This window comes from Notechis scutatus, chromosome Z (assembly GCF_049901735.1).
Source record: "Notechis scutatus isolate UNSWTSFEM ecotype Mainland chromosome Z, rNotScu1.2, whole genome shotgun sequence".
Classification (NCBI taxonomy): Eukaryota; Metazoa; Chordata; class Lepidosauria; order Squamata; family Elapidae; genus Notechis; species Notechis scutatus.
Genome location: NC_142025.1, coordinates 56,654,944 through 56,671,770, shown reverse-complemented (window position 1 = coordinate 56,671,770; position 16,827 = coordinate 56,654,944).

Below are 16,827 nucleotides of genomic sequence, written 5' to 3'. Positions count from 1 at the left end.
AGTCTTCTGTAAGTATTTTGCCACAGTAATTTTTAAATACTGATTTAATAATAGCCTCGCATTTTGTCCTGGTGCATGAAAATGTAGTATCATGAAACTTTTTCAATAGTTGTACAATCCATACTACGAAAACTTTGATTGTGAATTATGGTATGAAATGCAAATGTTCCCTCCATTGCAGCTAATGGTTTTTCATAATAATTTGAAGTTTTAAAAAAACTTGTTACTTTACAACTGGAAGCAGATGCATCTGATGATTGCTTATGTTTCTTGGTGTCAAGTGTTTTGTAATAGCTGCTCTGTCCCCAACTGCAATACAAAATTCTCCACTGCATATATTGCAGAAACCAATATTGTCCTTCTTTGAAATGAGGAATGGAAATTCCTTATTCAATTTATCATTGAAATGGCATTTCCTCTTTTTTGATTTTTCCATTCCTAAATGAAATTTAAAATTAAAAATAAAATATAGAGCTACACGAACAATACAATGAATGTGCATTCATTATGAATAATGAATGTGCATTCATTATGAATAATGAATGCGCATTCATTATGAATAAATAAAATTAATTATTAAAACTGAAACAATAATATAAGTGAATAAACTTGTAAATAAAATTATACATATTTGGAAATTATTAAATAGATAATGAATTAATAAAATGTGAATTATTGTGCTCACCTGTGTATGATTGAATATTCACAGAGAAAGAAGTGAGTCTAATGCATGTGTGTGTGCCGTGTCATGTTTTGGTAAGAAGTAAACAAAGCCACTTGCACACAGCACACTCTCTCAAAATAATTCTCCTGTGCAGAGAGCCTTCACGAATCATCATATCAAATACAAATATGTCACATCACATGCAACGGATTGGCTCAGCATTGATCAAATATGGAGATTTACAAATTAGTCTTCCAATATCGAAAAGGAGGACATGTAGGAGGACACTTTTCAAGAGAGGACAGAACTTACAAAAGAAGGACTGTCTTCCCTAAATGATTGGTCACCTTACCATAACAGTAAGGAAATATTGCAGGATTGCATTGAAAAAATGGCCTCTAAATTCATGAGAAATAAGAAATTGTTCTATTGTTTTGTTGTGTTATGTTGTGTTTTGTTTTTTATTTTGTCTACAGGGATTGAGAATTTGCCATTTATTTCCTTCACTATTAATTGCCTATTTACAAAATATGCAAAATGAAAACAGAAGTAGCTGCTTTCCTCGTTGCATATAAAAGCACTGAGTACTCAAGGGACATACCACAGATTTCCAATAATCCTTTTATTATACATCAATGCAGGTCTGTAGAAGCATCTGCAATACTTTTTTTCCCTCTCTTTCAATATTTTTTGAGTTGGAAGGGACCTTGTAGGTCATCTAATTCAATCCCCCCCACCGAAGCAGAAGACCCCACACCATTTCTGACAGATGGCAGTCCAGTTTCTTCTTGAAAGTTTCCAGTGATGAAGTTCTCACAACCTCTGAAGGTAAGTTGTTCCATTGGTTGATTGTTCTCAGTGTCAGAAAATTTCTCCTTATTTCCAGGTTGAATCTCTCCTTATTCAGTTTCCATCCATTATTCCTTGTCTGGCCTTCAGATGCTTTGGAAAATAGCTTGACCCCACTCCTCTCTGTGGCAGCCCACAAATACTTGGTCAGGATGCTTCTGTATCTTGAGCTTATTGTCAGATCCGTGTATCTGTCATTTCTTCAGTGGAAGAAGAAAAGGGGGGGGAGGCTGATAAAGAAATCCTTTCTTAATGTAACCTGAATATATTTAATCTTATATCGAATTTGTATAACCCACAAATGATACAATGGAGGGAGAAAAGCCAGATGGCCAGAACTATCACCTCTGAGAGGCACAACCAGGAAATGAGAAGATCATAAAAATTCCACAGTGAGATGTGTCTTGGAAATCTATTTATTTATTTTATTTTATTTATTTGATTTGCCAATTGTTTACAAGATAATAAGTATAAGTGTATACATAGTTGTGAATACATGAAATGGGTACATATAAGAAAAATAAAAGAAGAATAAGAGAAACAATAGGACAGGGACGGTAGGCACGTTGGTGCGCTTATGCACACCCCCTACAGACCTCTTAGGAAAGGGGTGAGGTCAATAGTAGACAGTCTAAGGTTAAAGTTTTTGGGGTTTGGGGAAGAAACTACAGTCGGGTAGAGTATTCCAGACATTGACCACTCTATTGCTGAAGTCGTATTTCCTGCAATCAAGTTTGGTGCGGTTAACTTTGAGTTTGTATCTATTTTGTGCTCTTGTGTTGTTATGGTTGAAGCTGAAGTATTCATTGACAGGTAGGACATTGCAATGTATGATTTTATATACCATGCTTAAATCAGACCGAAGACGGCGTAATTCAAGGTTTTCTAGTTCTAGAATTTCAAGTCTGGTGGCATAAGGTATTCTACAACGAGTAGAGGAGTGGAGAACTCTTCTTGTGAAATATTTCTGGACTTTCTCAATTGTGCTAATATCAGATACGTAATGTGGGTTCCAGACTGATGAACTGTATTCGAGTATTGGTCTAGCAAATGTTTTGTATGCTCTGGTTAGTAGTGTGATATTACCAGAGAAAAAGCTACGTAGGATTAGGTTAACAACTCTTAATGCCTTTTTGGCTATGTAGTTGCAGTGGGCTCTAGCACTTAGATCATTAGAGGTGAGTATTCCAAGGTCCTTTACAGAGCTTGGGTCATCAACAAGATCCTGACTATTCAGCTTGTATTTTATTTTCTGATTTTTTTTGCCAATATGTAAGACAGAGCATTTATTTGTTGAGATTTGAAGTTGCCATTTGTTTGACCATTCTGATACATAGTCAAGATCTTTTTGTAGGGTAGCAGTATTGACTGTGGTATTGAACAGCTTTACATCATCAGCGAAAAGAACGCAATTGCTCTTAATATGATCACAGAGGTCATTTATGTAGAGTATGAAGAGAGTTGGTCCTAGAACACTGCCTTGGGGACACCACTATTGACAGGTACAGAATTTGATAGGACGCTCCCGATTTTGACCATTTGTTGTCTGTTTGCCAGGAATGCTTCTATCCAGTTATTCAGTTGTCCAGAGATACCATAGGATTTTATTTTTAGGAGTAGTTTGTCGTGTACCACTGAATCAAAGGCTTTACAGAAGTCTATGTAGATTGCGTCTATTGCTTTGCCCTGGTCGAGTTGTGTCGTCCATATGTTTTTTGCAGTGTAAGAGTTGCAGATTACAGGATAGTTTTTTCTGAAACCAAATTGTTTATTGGAGAGTAGGTTGTTTGTCTCTAAGTGGAGGATGATGGATTGGTTAATAATTGATTCCATGACTTTACAGGTGACGCAGCATAAGGAGATTGGTCTGTAATTTTCAACTAGGCTTGGGTCTCCCTTTTTGAAGATGGGGATGACTGTGGCTTGTGACCATAGGTTAGGCAAGGAGCTGGTCCTGAAAGATTTTTCAAAGATTATGCTTAGAGGTTTGGCTATGGCAGTGGATAGCTTTTTTAAGAAGTAGGCACATATTCCATCAGGTCCAATAGATAGAGATGGTTTTAGATTGCGTAGTTCTCTTGAATAGTTTGTTCTAAAAAGGGGGTGGGGGGGAAAATTAGGTATGCCCTGGGAAATTGTGAAAAAGACAGTTCCTTAAAAAAGGGGGTGGGGAGGAATTAACATAGTGGCTTTTGTTTCACTAAATACACATCGAGATAAGGGGAGGGGTTCTAAACTCCCTTATGTATCCCTGTATGCCTGAGAGACCTCAGATGCTGCTTTGAACTCTCCTACAGGAATTGTCTCATCTCAATAAAGGATTCCTTTTTGATACGTTTCGATACGTTTTCAGAAGTTCATTCTAGTTGAGTGAATGGGAAAAGTTCTGTAGCCTGACACTTATCTTCCGAAATGTTGGCTATTCTTACCAGCCTTGGTGTTGTCTACAAATTTTATGAATTCCCCTTCTGTCCCCTCATCTATATTTACATCAAATGGGTAGAAAGTGAAAATTAGTTTTTAAAATGTAGCTCACAAATGTGAGTTGCAAAAATGTGAACAATCACTAGATGGCTTCAAAAAGATTTTTATCTCTTTGCTTTGCTGCTATCTAGCAATCATTTCAGATTTTTGTAGCCATATTTGATTAGCTCTATTAAAATATTACGTCCTTGAGAGATACAGCATATTTTCTTGAATTTCATTTTCCCTGCATCATCATTTCCATATAAACTGCTTTATGAAATTTCCCTAGAAAGCTGGCATGCAATCAATTAAATGACTATTTAACAGCAATTGTTAGTCTTAAATCTGTTAAAATAATAAATAGGAGATATAAAAATATATCCTACTGGGTGCTAAATTGTTTTAAGAATGATAAATAATTGCTGAATGAAATTAGTGGCCATCTTTCCTGATATTTCCTGCTCAGTTGGATTATCATCCATTACTTCTCTTTTCATTCACACACATACACACATGCACACACTCAGAAACATGCACTGATTTCTACTGAAATCATACGACTGGAATTCAATGTTAAACTGCCAATTAACAGAGGCCCAATTTCCCACAGACTTTCAGCACTAAAGAAAATTATTTTTTTAATAAAGTTTTTATTTTTTACAACAAACATACAAACAAAACACAAAAACATAAAACCATCTTTCAGTTATATACTTACAGTGTGTCAGTTGGTTACAATCTTTTGTGCTATTCTTTTTTTTTTGCCATTACTCACAAGTTGTATAAATTCTCATCTTATCAATCTAGCATATACTTATGTATTTATCAATCATTAATAATTCATTTGACAAAACTATTTTTCCATCATTTTATGCGAGATATTCTAAATTTCATTATAGTTTAAACTTATACATTCATCCAATGGTTATATATTTTATATTATATTCTATATCAATCTATTAATTTTTTATTGTAAAACTTCCTAATCTATTTCTTTACCATGTCTTTTTATCTAACCATTGATAAAATAAATCCCATATCATATAAAATTGTTTATCTTCTTGTTCTCTGATTTCAAATGTCAGTTTACTCATTTCAGCACAGTCCATGATTTTCTTAATAATTTCCTCCTGCATAGGCATTTTGTCATTTTTCCAGTTCTTAGCAAATACAATTCTAGCCGCTGTTAAAACATTTACAATCAAATATTTCAATTCTTTGTTGTATATTTCCGGTATAATTCCCAATAAAAATATCTCAGGTTTAAAGTCAATGTGTTGTTTTATCATTTTTTCCAACAATGTGTGGATTATAATCCAATATCTTTTTGCATCCAAGCATGCCCATCACATAGGGTAATATGAACCAGGTATCTGATGACATTTCCAACATTTATCCGATTTATTCTTGAACATTCTTGCAATTCTCGTTGGGGGTACACCTTGTTCTTCCAATGCTTGCATAGATTTAAGTTCACCCTTTTCATTCAATATCTCACCATATCTAACTGTTTGTTCCTTTTTATATATTATTGGATAAGAAAAAGCTTCAATAATAGATAACCATAGTGGAATTTTTAAATAATATTGCTTTTTTATCTTCTCCCAGTTTAAAAACAATGCCTCTCAAATGTAATGTCTTTAAAATACCCCTGCATTTTAGTTCCCTTATACCAGAGGAAGGCATGCCACCTTAACAGCAAGTCATATCCTTCTAAATTCAGTAGTCTAGTATTCCTTAATGTTATCCACTCCTTTACCCACATCAAACTCATTGCCTGGTAATATATTTCCCAATTGGGCAAAGCGAATCCTCCTCTTATTCTTGCATCTTGTAACAGTTTGAGTTTTATTCTCACTTCCTTTCCCTGCCAAATGTATTTAAGCACTATTTTATTTAGATCTTTGAAAAATACTTTTCCTAATCTAATTGGAATTGTCTGGAATAAATATAAGATTCTAGGCAATACATTCATCTTAATTGTAGATATTCTCCCAATCAGTGATAATTGTAAATTTCCCCATTTTATCAAATCTGTCACAATCTGTTGTTTAAGATAATTGTCCTCCTTGAGTGTGCTACATCTTGATGATATATGTATCCCTAAACACTTAACCTTATTTGTGACCTGGATCCCCAAAACTTCCTCCAATTCTTTCCTTCATCTTACTAACATGTTCTTTGCTAAAATCTTTGTTTTATCTTTATTTATTTTCAAACTTGCTACTTTCCCATATTCTTCTATATTTTCTATTAGCTTAGGTGCTGACTCCAATGGATCCTCTAATATAAATACCAGGTCATCTGCAAAGGTTTGCAATTTGTACTCTTCTTTTTTTAATTTTCATTCCTTTTATTTCTTTTTCTTCTCTGATGTTCCTATTCAGCACTTCCAGTGTTAACACAAACAACAGAGGTGACAGTGGACAACCTTGTCTAGTCCCTTTTCTTATATCTATAAAAGTCTGTTAACTCTCCATTTATCATAGCCTTTGCAGTTTATTTAAAGTATATCGTTTCTATGGCTTGGGTCATTTTTTTTTTACCAAAGCCCATTTTTTCCAATTGTAATAGCATACAATGCCAACTCACATTGTCAAAGGCTTTTTGTGCATCTAAAAACATCAAAGCCATTTGTTTTTCAGGATATGCCTCATAGTATTCCAGCATGTATTTCTCTCTCTCCATGCATCTTTTAAGTTTATCTCATCTATCATTCGAAAGAAGGATTTTGGCAATGTCTTTCTAGTTTTCTTTGCTGTTTTCTGTGTTTTATAATCCAATTTGTCATTAATTATTCCATTAAGATCTCCCATCATACAAATATTAACATAGTCCAATTATTTTCATATGTAATTTCCTATAAAAATCTTCTTGATTATCATTTGGGGCATAGATTGCTATTAAAACTGTCTTTAGATTATTGTCCATTATCTCCACCATCAAGATCCTTCCATCATCATCTGTATATATTTGTTGCACTGAGATTGTATCTCTTCTTTAAAAACAAACTTTATTGATTATAGAACTAAAATATCAAACAAGCACATACACAGCACACACACACAAAAAAAAAAGGAAAAAAGAAAATGATTAAAAACTAGCAATTCTACTATTGACAGTCTATGGTTCCTTGTTTGTTATCAATATTGGTGATATATTTACAAACACATCTTATTGCAAATATATAATTACTACCTCTTTTACATTTTATGTTGTTTACTAATATATTTTCTATTTTTATTCTATCCAGTCATACCAGCATCCCCAGCTTCTATAATATTCTGTGTTTCTTTTTCCTTAAGTGCTAAGGTTAACTTATCCATCTCTGCACAGGCTGTTATCTTATGAATAACCATTTCCTCTGTTGGAATATCTGTTTGTTTCCAACACTGTGCAAAGGTTATTCTGGCTGCAGTAAGAATGTGCAGTATTATATATTTGACTTTTTAAAAAATTTGTCTATTAAATATCCCCAATAAGAAAAATTCTGGTTTTGGGGAAGAAGGCGGAGCCTCCTCGCTGACTGACCATAGATCACAACTCTCTGTGGCTATGGTCCATGCTCTTTCATTGGAGAGCCCCGATTATTATGATTAGGGGCTGAAGCTGCCTTGGAGGAGCGGCGGAGTAAGGGGAAGCCGCAAGCCATGTTGAGGGGAGCCGCATCTCCCCCCCATGGGCTTGGTCTTTTCCCCCCCAAAGACGACTGCAGCAGTGGTTTAAAATGGCCACCCTGAAGAGGAGGACACAGCTGGATTAAGATTTGTGCAGGAGGGAAGAAAGAGGTGGATAACATCTGAACCAGGACAACTGGGCAATACAACTAAACAAAAGTACCCTGGGATTAAGGTAACATGGAATTTTTAAGAAAGGAAAAGTGAGCGGCAAAATTACAAAGGGACAGGGGGAAAAAAAGAAAATATTTTTGACAGCTAATCGGGGCTTCAAACTGGGAAAGGAAAAAGCTGTAACTAAAGATTTAACTAAATTGGACTAAAATATTTTGGGAATAAACAGGCATAAAATAAAGCTGGACTTAAGATTGTCAAAAAATAATAATAATAAAGTTTACAAATTGGAGACTGAACTGTGCTGGAATATTGAGGTTCAAAAAACCCTAAATAAAAAAATAGGGGGAAAAGGTGAAGACTTTGTATAATGGAGAGTGCCACCTTTTGACAAAAACTTGAGCTCAAACAAAAGGGAAAGCATCCTGTTTCTGAATGAACTGGTGTGGATATAATATTAAAGAAATATTGAAACAAAGTAAGAATCTTAGAAAGTGAAAGCAGAACCAGAATAAAGAAAAAAGCAAGGAAAGACTGACTGTGGGATTGATTGATGTTTTTGGTCTAAACCCTCGGCTGGAATAATTGAGAACTTTAGAAAATTGAAAGAAGAAAGAAGGAAAGTAAAAGTGTTGGTTTTTTTGGTGGACTTTAATGATCATAAAATATAAGAGTGTGTAATGATGATATCTCTTCAGGAATTAAAAATGGAACTTAAAAATATGAGAGAATTACTACAGGAAAGAGGTGAATCACTTGGCTCTGTGTTAGAAAAAATGAAAATGGTGATTGAAGAACAAGAAGAAAGAGCCTCAGAGGAGGAGTCAATTCAAGGAGAAGACATTTTAAATAGACAATTAACACAAAGAACACTACAAAGAAGTGGGGAAAGAAGGAAGGTTAAAAAGTTGAGATTTAAGAAGGCAATCAAAAGGGGGAATACCTGTGAAGTCAGGAAAGGCAGAAAGACCCAGCAGAAAAGGGGAAAGGAAGATATTAAGAAAGAGGGATATAAACTGGAATGAGAAAAGATATGGGGAAAAGAGGGGGAGAAGCAGTAAGAAACAGGTGCATGAAATAAAGAAATATGGAAATAGTAAAATGTTGAAAAGAAATTGTTTTTTTCAGAGATAATGGTTGATGAATTAAAAAGGGGATTCTGCAGGGTGACAAGGGGTAATAAGAATATTTCTGCAATTAAAAATATTTAGAAAATAGGGTAATATAGATACTGATAACTCATTAAAAATTAAGGGGGGAAAATATTCTGTGGAATCCAAATGAAAAGATGTAATGATTATTATTGTATCTTCTTAAAAATAATGGTTAATTGGGAATTAAGATGAGGGAATAAAGGTATGTTTTAATCATTGAATTGTCACTCAAAACAGTAAAAGGGGGGAAACCTATATGTTTTTTTTTTGTGTTAAAATTTGTATTAATCTAGAATTTATAAAAAGAATGTGTAATGGAAAGGGAATATGACAGATAAAAGAACTGTTAGGAGACATTTTCGCTATTCTCGAGGGTGAGAGATGCCATCTATAAAACATTTTATAGGCATTTTCTTTATATGTTGCTGATTTTGTAATTTTATTATTCCTTGTCCAGATCTTTTCCCATTCTAATAATGTAATGCTACGTCCTATAGGAAGAAAGAAAAATTAAAGTAGACTCCATGGAAAAAGCCCAAGAATTCTATGAACAATTGATAGGCTGTAAAGAATCGAGTAGTAGAGACGAATTAGAAATGAATTCGCAAGACGACCAAGACTATCAAAAAAATAGAGATGGGAATCATAGGAATTCGAAAAACAAACAACATCAAGAGAGAGAAGAACCGAAGACACACAATCAGCCACAAAGAGAGACAGGAGTAACTACAAGACAAAGAGCAAGAGTCAATTAGGTGATGGATGAAGAAAAGAAAATACTATCAATTAACATAAATGGCCTAAACTCTAGGATGAAAAGGGAAAGAATATTAACCAAATTAATTAAACAAAATGCAGATATAATATGTTTACAGGAAACTCATATAAGGAAGGAAGAAGAAAAATATCTAGAATGCCCCAAGCTAGGGAATTTGTACACGTCGCCAGCAGATTTTAGGAAAAAGAAAGGGATAGCAGTATATGTGAAAGACGAGATGAATGCAGAGCCAATTTGGATAGACCCCAATGGAAGAATTCTGGTGTTACAAATTTGGATTAAATCAATTCCAATTCTACTAGTGGTAATTTATGCCCCTAACGATAACTAAAAGGAATTTTTTAAACAATTACATGGGAAAATAGTGGAATTAGATAAAAGGAATATTTGTATCTTGGGGGATTTCAATGCTATTGTGGACCACCAGAAAGATCACAATAGTGGAGGGAGGAAAGAAGAAAAAAAGAGAACTACTGAAAACATGTGAAGAAATGATGATTGAACTAAATTTGATAGATATGTGGAGGAAATTAAACCCCAAGAAAAAGCAATTTACATTTTACTCCAACCCTCACCAATCATGGACACGAATCGATATGGTGTGGATGAATTATGAGTTAGTAAATGAATTAAAAGAGATTGAAATTTTACCAAATGAATGGGCAGATCACAACCCGATTCAGATAGTGTGGAAAGGTAAGAAGAAACTAAGGAAAAGGTGGACCCTAATTAAAGAGAAAGAATTTATGAATAAACTTGACAAGGAATTAGACTATTTTTTAAAAGAAAATAATAATGAGGCAACGACAAAACAGAATATTTGGGATACAATGAAGGCAATAATAAGAGGCACAATGATATCATACACTGCTAAAAGAAATAAAGAAAAATATGCCCAACAAAATAAATTAGAACAAAGAATCAAAGAATTAGAAATTCAGCTGCAAAACACCCCAAAAGATTGTAAATTGAAAAAACAGATGATAATAACTAAACATAAATTAAATTTAATTGAACAAGAAGGAATGGTTTCAGAGTTCTGGTTTGTCAGGCTTCGGAGGCGGCAGAAATTTGCGTTTATGCGCGATCCCTGCCGCACTCACTGCCGGAGTGCCTTCGATCCAGTTGGATTGGGAGGCTAGAGTTATCCTGTAGGGATAACATAAGAGAGGGGAGATCCAGGCAGGGGTCTGGGGGCATCGCAACCCCCTTCCCCAGTGGCTTAACTCCCTTTTCCAAAGGCGGTGGAGCGGTGGAACCAGAAGAAGATGGCGGGACCCCTCATCAAACCGGAGCAGTTCCTGCAGATGGTCAACGGGCCACAGGAAGCGTGGTCCAAGCTGAAGAGCACTGTTCACACTGCCGCTGCCAACAGCTTGGTTGTACCAAGCCAGGACGGAGACGCATCGAACGAGATACATGGCTCTGGACACCGGAAGTACAAGATGCCGTGCACCTGAAGAAACGGCTCTACAAGGCCTTTCTTCAGGACAAGACCAGCGAGAAGCTCTGCAAGTACAAGACGGCCAAAAAGGCAGCCAAGAAAGCAGTAGCGACAGCCAGAAGCTCCCACTACGACGACATCTACGAGAAGCTGAACACGCGAGAAGGCGAGAATGAGATCTACCGCCTAGCCAAAAGCAGACACAGGAAGACCCTGGACATTGACCAGTTTCATGGGATCAATGACGAAAGGGGAAATTTGATCGTCAACCCCAGAGACGCTGCCGAGAGGTGGCGGCAATACTTCGAGAAGATCTCCACCGAGGAGTTCCCACACCCACGAACCCCGCGAGGTGACCCCGTCAAGGCCCAGTCTCAGGCATTCACGCCAGCGAGGTCACCGACGCCATCAAGGCCATGAAAAACGGTAAGGCAACAGGACCAGACGACATCCCTGCCGACTTCTGGAAAAAGGCACTACTGGCTCGGCATTGTGGCTGTGCGAGCTGTTCAACAACATCGCCTCCACGGGAAAAGTGCCACACGACTGGTACCGCAGCACCACTGTTCCGATCTGAAGGGAAAGGGCAGCCCAGCAGACTGCTCCAACTACAGACCGGTCAGGTTACTGTCACATACTATGAAAATCTTCGAACGCGTCCTCGATAAGCGCATTCGGGACATCGTCGACATCAGCGCCAACCAGGCCGGATTCATCAAGAACTGCGGCACCACCGACGCCATCTTCGTGTGCGGATGCTGATGGAGGCTCACAGAGAGAAGAAAATCCCGCCCACACCGCCTTCCTGGACTTGGAAAAGGCCTTCGACCGAGTCCCGCACAATCTCATCTGGTACGCACTGCGAGATCACGGCGTGCCCGAGCTGTTCGTGACAATGGGTCCAACTCCTATACAGATGTCACAAAAGCCGTGTAAAAGCGGCGGCTGGGATATCAGAGGAGTTCAATATCACCGCCGGCGACACCAGGGCTCTGCTCTCTCACCACTGCTGTTCATTCTGGTGATGGACACAATTACACACGACCTGTACACGCCCGCCCCATGGACGCTGCTCTACGCCGATGATGTGTTCCTGGCCAACCTGCGCAAGGCTGAACTCGAGCACCTAGTCCAACAGTAGCACGACCGCCTCGAGCAGTTCGGGCTCCAGCTGAACCTAAAGAAGTCCGAATACCTGACCACTGACAATGAAACGACAGGCTCCATCCACGTGAACGGGCAGGAGTTACCACGCGCCTCCACCTTCAAGTACCTGGGAACTACTCTTGGGGAAGAAGGCCTACTACAAGCTGAGGTGGCAGCCAGGATCAACGCAGCGTGGGGGCAAATGGAAGTCCGTCACGGGCGTCCTCTGTGACAAGAAGATGCCAATGCGCCTGAAGGCAAAAATCTATAACTCTGTGGTGCGCCCGTGGCCATATACGGCGCAGAGTGCTGGCCGACGACCAAAGAAGTCGAAAGCAGACTCCAGACAATGGAGATGCGAATGCCCGATGGTCGGTAGGCCTCACCCTACCGATCGTGTCAGGAACGAAGAAGTGCGTAGACGGTTCAACGTCGTGCCCATCCCCACGGTCATGAGGCAGTCCCGCCACGATGGTTCGGCCATGTGAGTCGCGCCAAGGAAGAATCCATCATCAAATCTGCGATGAAGGTGACTGTCGGAGGAGCGAGACCGCGTGGTAGACCTAAGCAACGCTGGATGGACACGATCAAGGCCGATTTAGAGATCGCGAAGGCAGACCCGACATACGTGGCAGACAGAGAGGCGTGGAAGCAGTACTCAAGGACATTAGCGGACCTCGCCAGAGCGCGAGACAAACGCTGAAGAAAAAGAAGAAGAAAGAAGAAGGTGGAGCAGTGGTCAGCAATGGCCACCACAAAGAACCTCTCAACTGGACAAGTTTTGTACAGGAGGAAGTTGAGAAAGTGAAAGCTTTTGGCTGAACCGGGATGACAAGCAACATCTGGATACCTTGGAACTTTGGCTCTTTAAGTGATACATTGTTCCCAAGAGGATTGCAAAGCTGCGGTTGAAAGTGAAAGGGAAAGCTTTTCCCCCCCCCCTCATTTTCCTTCCCTACAGAGACAGCAGATGGAAATCGGAAATACCCGCTTTGGCAGCAGAAGGTAACTAATTTTGAAAATTAAAGCTAAGGGGACATTAGATTTCTAAACACTGGCATTTAAAAATTAAAATCTTTTGGCTATAAGTGGGAAGGAAGAGAGGTAAATGATTTATACCAACATTTATTGAAGGAGACTGCTTGGAGCTTATAAGATCAGAGATTAAATTGCAATAAAACTTCCAAAAATTACCTTGGAATTGTGTAATTGAATTCTACCCCAGGAAGAGAAAGTATTAAAAGAAGAAAGTGCTAAATGAAACAGTTTGTGCTGACTTTGATTGCTTGATGACTTTGGGACTTTTGTAAACTATCTTTTGAAAGACTAAAAAAACATTTGGATTGTTTAAATTTTTTTTTCACAATGGTATCTGTTGAAGAATTGAAAATGGAATTTGAAAAGTTAAAAGAAGAGGAAGAAGAAGGCAAGGGCTCTTTGGATTTTTTTTCCGCTTCTTAGAAATGGCGATTTCTACTTATCAGGAAATGCAACAACAAGAAGGTTGGGATGAAGAAGAAGAAGCCATCTTTAATGGACATATAATTTTAATTGAGGAAGAAAAGCGTAAAAAGGAAAAGAAAATGGAGAATTTAAGTTCTAAAAAACAACCAAGAAAGGGAAAAATGAAAAATCGATATAATGTCAGAAAGCAACAGAAAAGAGGAATACAACAGAGAGAGGAGACTAAGAGGCTGGAGATTGAGAGGGGGGGTAAAAAGGCTAGATTTGACAAGGAAGGAAGGGAAAAAGTGAAGGGAAGTTATAAAGGCTTAAAACAAGATGTTAAAAAACAGGTTTTTTTTCAGAGACAAAGGGTAAAATATAATCTAAAAAGAGATTCTGCAAAAGTACATAAGATTGTATTGTAGTATTTGTATTTGAAATAGAGTTAGAAAATTGGAATAACATATGTGTTAATAGAACATTGTAGGGAATGTGTAAAATGTCTAAGAATTAATTAATAGAGTTTAATTAATTAATTTGTTATGGAACATTGTTTTTACCATACTATAAACTCATTATGTTTTTTATTTTAAAATGTTATGTAGAATGTACTAAGCAGAATCAGAATCAGAATGGAAATTATGTATTATTTTAAATGTTAAATTTGGGGGAAAGATAGAAAGGTGTCACACTTCAACCAGTGATTGCAGGAAAAAGTTTGTATTAAAAAGAAAAGATAAATAGATAATTGAAAAAGAACGGACAAAAGATACAAGTATAACGATTTAAATTGAGATTAAATAAATAAAATAGAATTAAGAGAGTGAAAAGAGGGGAGAAGACATATGGAAAATACAGAATGTTAAATAAGATATGAAATAGTATATAAGGTGAGCATGAATTTGATTTATGTCTGTACAAAAAGTTGTAACCCGGGGTTAAGCCGCTTTCTAAAAAGAAGTTTTATGTCTTTATGATATGTATTTTGTTTGTTTATGTTTGTTTATTGAGAATTAATAATGTTGGATAAGAACATATGAAACAGTAATAATATGAAATATAGTAATATGAAATAGATGAAAATATAAGTTTAATGAATAAAATTGAACAGAAGTAAAGGAAGAAACAGTGAGAAGTTGGAAAAAGAGTAATAAGATATGAAGTTGAATACTAAGATGCATATTAAATTGTGTTTGTATGGAAATGTGATAATTTAGAATTATGTTGTACTTAAATAAGATGTTTTATTTGTTTTGTTAAGTAGTTCTTAGAAAAGATGCTTTATGTTCTTACGTTTTATGTTTTGTTTGTCTGTGTATTGTCTTTGAAAATTAATAAAATTTGTTTTTTTTTTAAAAAAGAAGGAATGGTTTCAAAGTTGAATGCAGCCAGACAGATATTTTTTGAACAGGCCAATAAACCAGAAAGAAAAACAAAAAAGATTGATCTACCAATTAATAGATGAGAATGGGAATGCCCAACAAGGGATAGAGCAGAAAAAAGAAATTGCATGTAAATTTTTTGAAGATCTTTATAAAAAGAAGGAGGTAAATGAGGACATGATGAGAAACTATTTGGGTATTACTAAATATAAAATAATCAAGGAGGAAATGAAGGAAATGTTAACTAGAGACATTATGTGGCCCAAGTTACAAGCAGCAATAGAAAACCAAAAGCAAGGGTAATAAGATAAGATTACAAATTTTTAGCCAGTTATTTAAATAAAAAAGGAATCCCATTCAAATGGTTAATCCCGGAAGGGATGTTAATAATGTGGAAAGAAAGGAAAATTAAAATAGACTCTATGGAACAGGCACAAGACTTCTGCGAACAATTAGTAGGCACGGAAGATCAAAACACCAAGGAGGAAACCAAAAGAAATCTGCAGGAAGACCGAAATCGCCATAGAAATAAAAAAGAAGGACCCCCCAAAACCAAGGGAACGACTACCCATATCAAGAGAGAGAAGAACTAATCCCACAACAACCTCAAGAAGAGAGCCGAATTATCACAAGACAAAAAGCCAAACAGATCTAGTTAAATGGAGGAAGAAAAGAAACTCCTATCTATCAATATAAACGGTTTAAATTCAACAACTAAAAGGAAAAGGATAATAACCAAACTAATTAAACAAAACGCCGACATAATATGTCTACAAGAAACCCACATTAGGAAAAATTATGAAAGATATTTAATTTGCCCGAAACTAGGGAAGTTATTCATGGCACCAGCAGATAAACAAAAAAAGAAAGGAATTGCAATATACGTGAAAGACGACTTAAAAGCAGATTTGATCTGGTCAGACCCGGAAGGAAGAACTCTGGTTGTACAAATCTCGATTAATACTATTACATTTCTACTGGTAGCAATTTACACTCCAAATGAAGAACAAGGAAAAAATTTTAAAGATCTACACCAAAAAATAATTGGATTTGAAAAAAGGAACATCTGTATAATAGGCGATTTTAACTCTATTGCTGATTACCAAAAGGACCATAGTAATGCGAGTAAGAACAAAAAAGGGAAAAGAGAATTCCCTAAGACTTGTAAGGAAATGATGAAAGAACTAAATTTAGTAGATTTATGGAGAAAACTAAACCCAGAAGATAAACAATTTACATATTACTCTAATCCGCACAAAATATGGACAAGAATAGACATGGTCTGGATGGACGGGGAAATTGTAAATGAAATAAAAGAAATTGAAATTTTACCAAATGAATGGGCCGACCATAATCCAATTCAATTAATTTGGAGAGGCAGGAGAAAATCAAAGAAAAGATGGACACTAAACACCCAATTAATAAGTGAAGAAGAGTATATTAACAAGCTGAAAGAGGAACTAAATTATTTCCTAAAGGAAAATGATAATGAAGCAACCTCAAAACAAAATATTTGGGATACATTGAAGGCAACCATAAGAGGAATAACAATCTCTTATAATGCCATGAGAAATAAAAGGAAATATGCTCAACAAAACGAATTACAACAACAAATTAAGGAATTAGAAATTCAATTACAAAAACCCCCTAAAAACCAAAGAATACAAAACCAGTTAATGACAACTAAACATAAATTGAACTTATTTG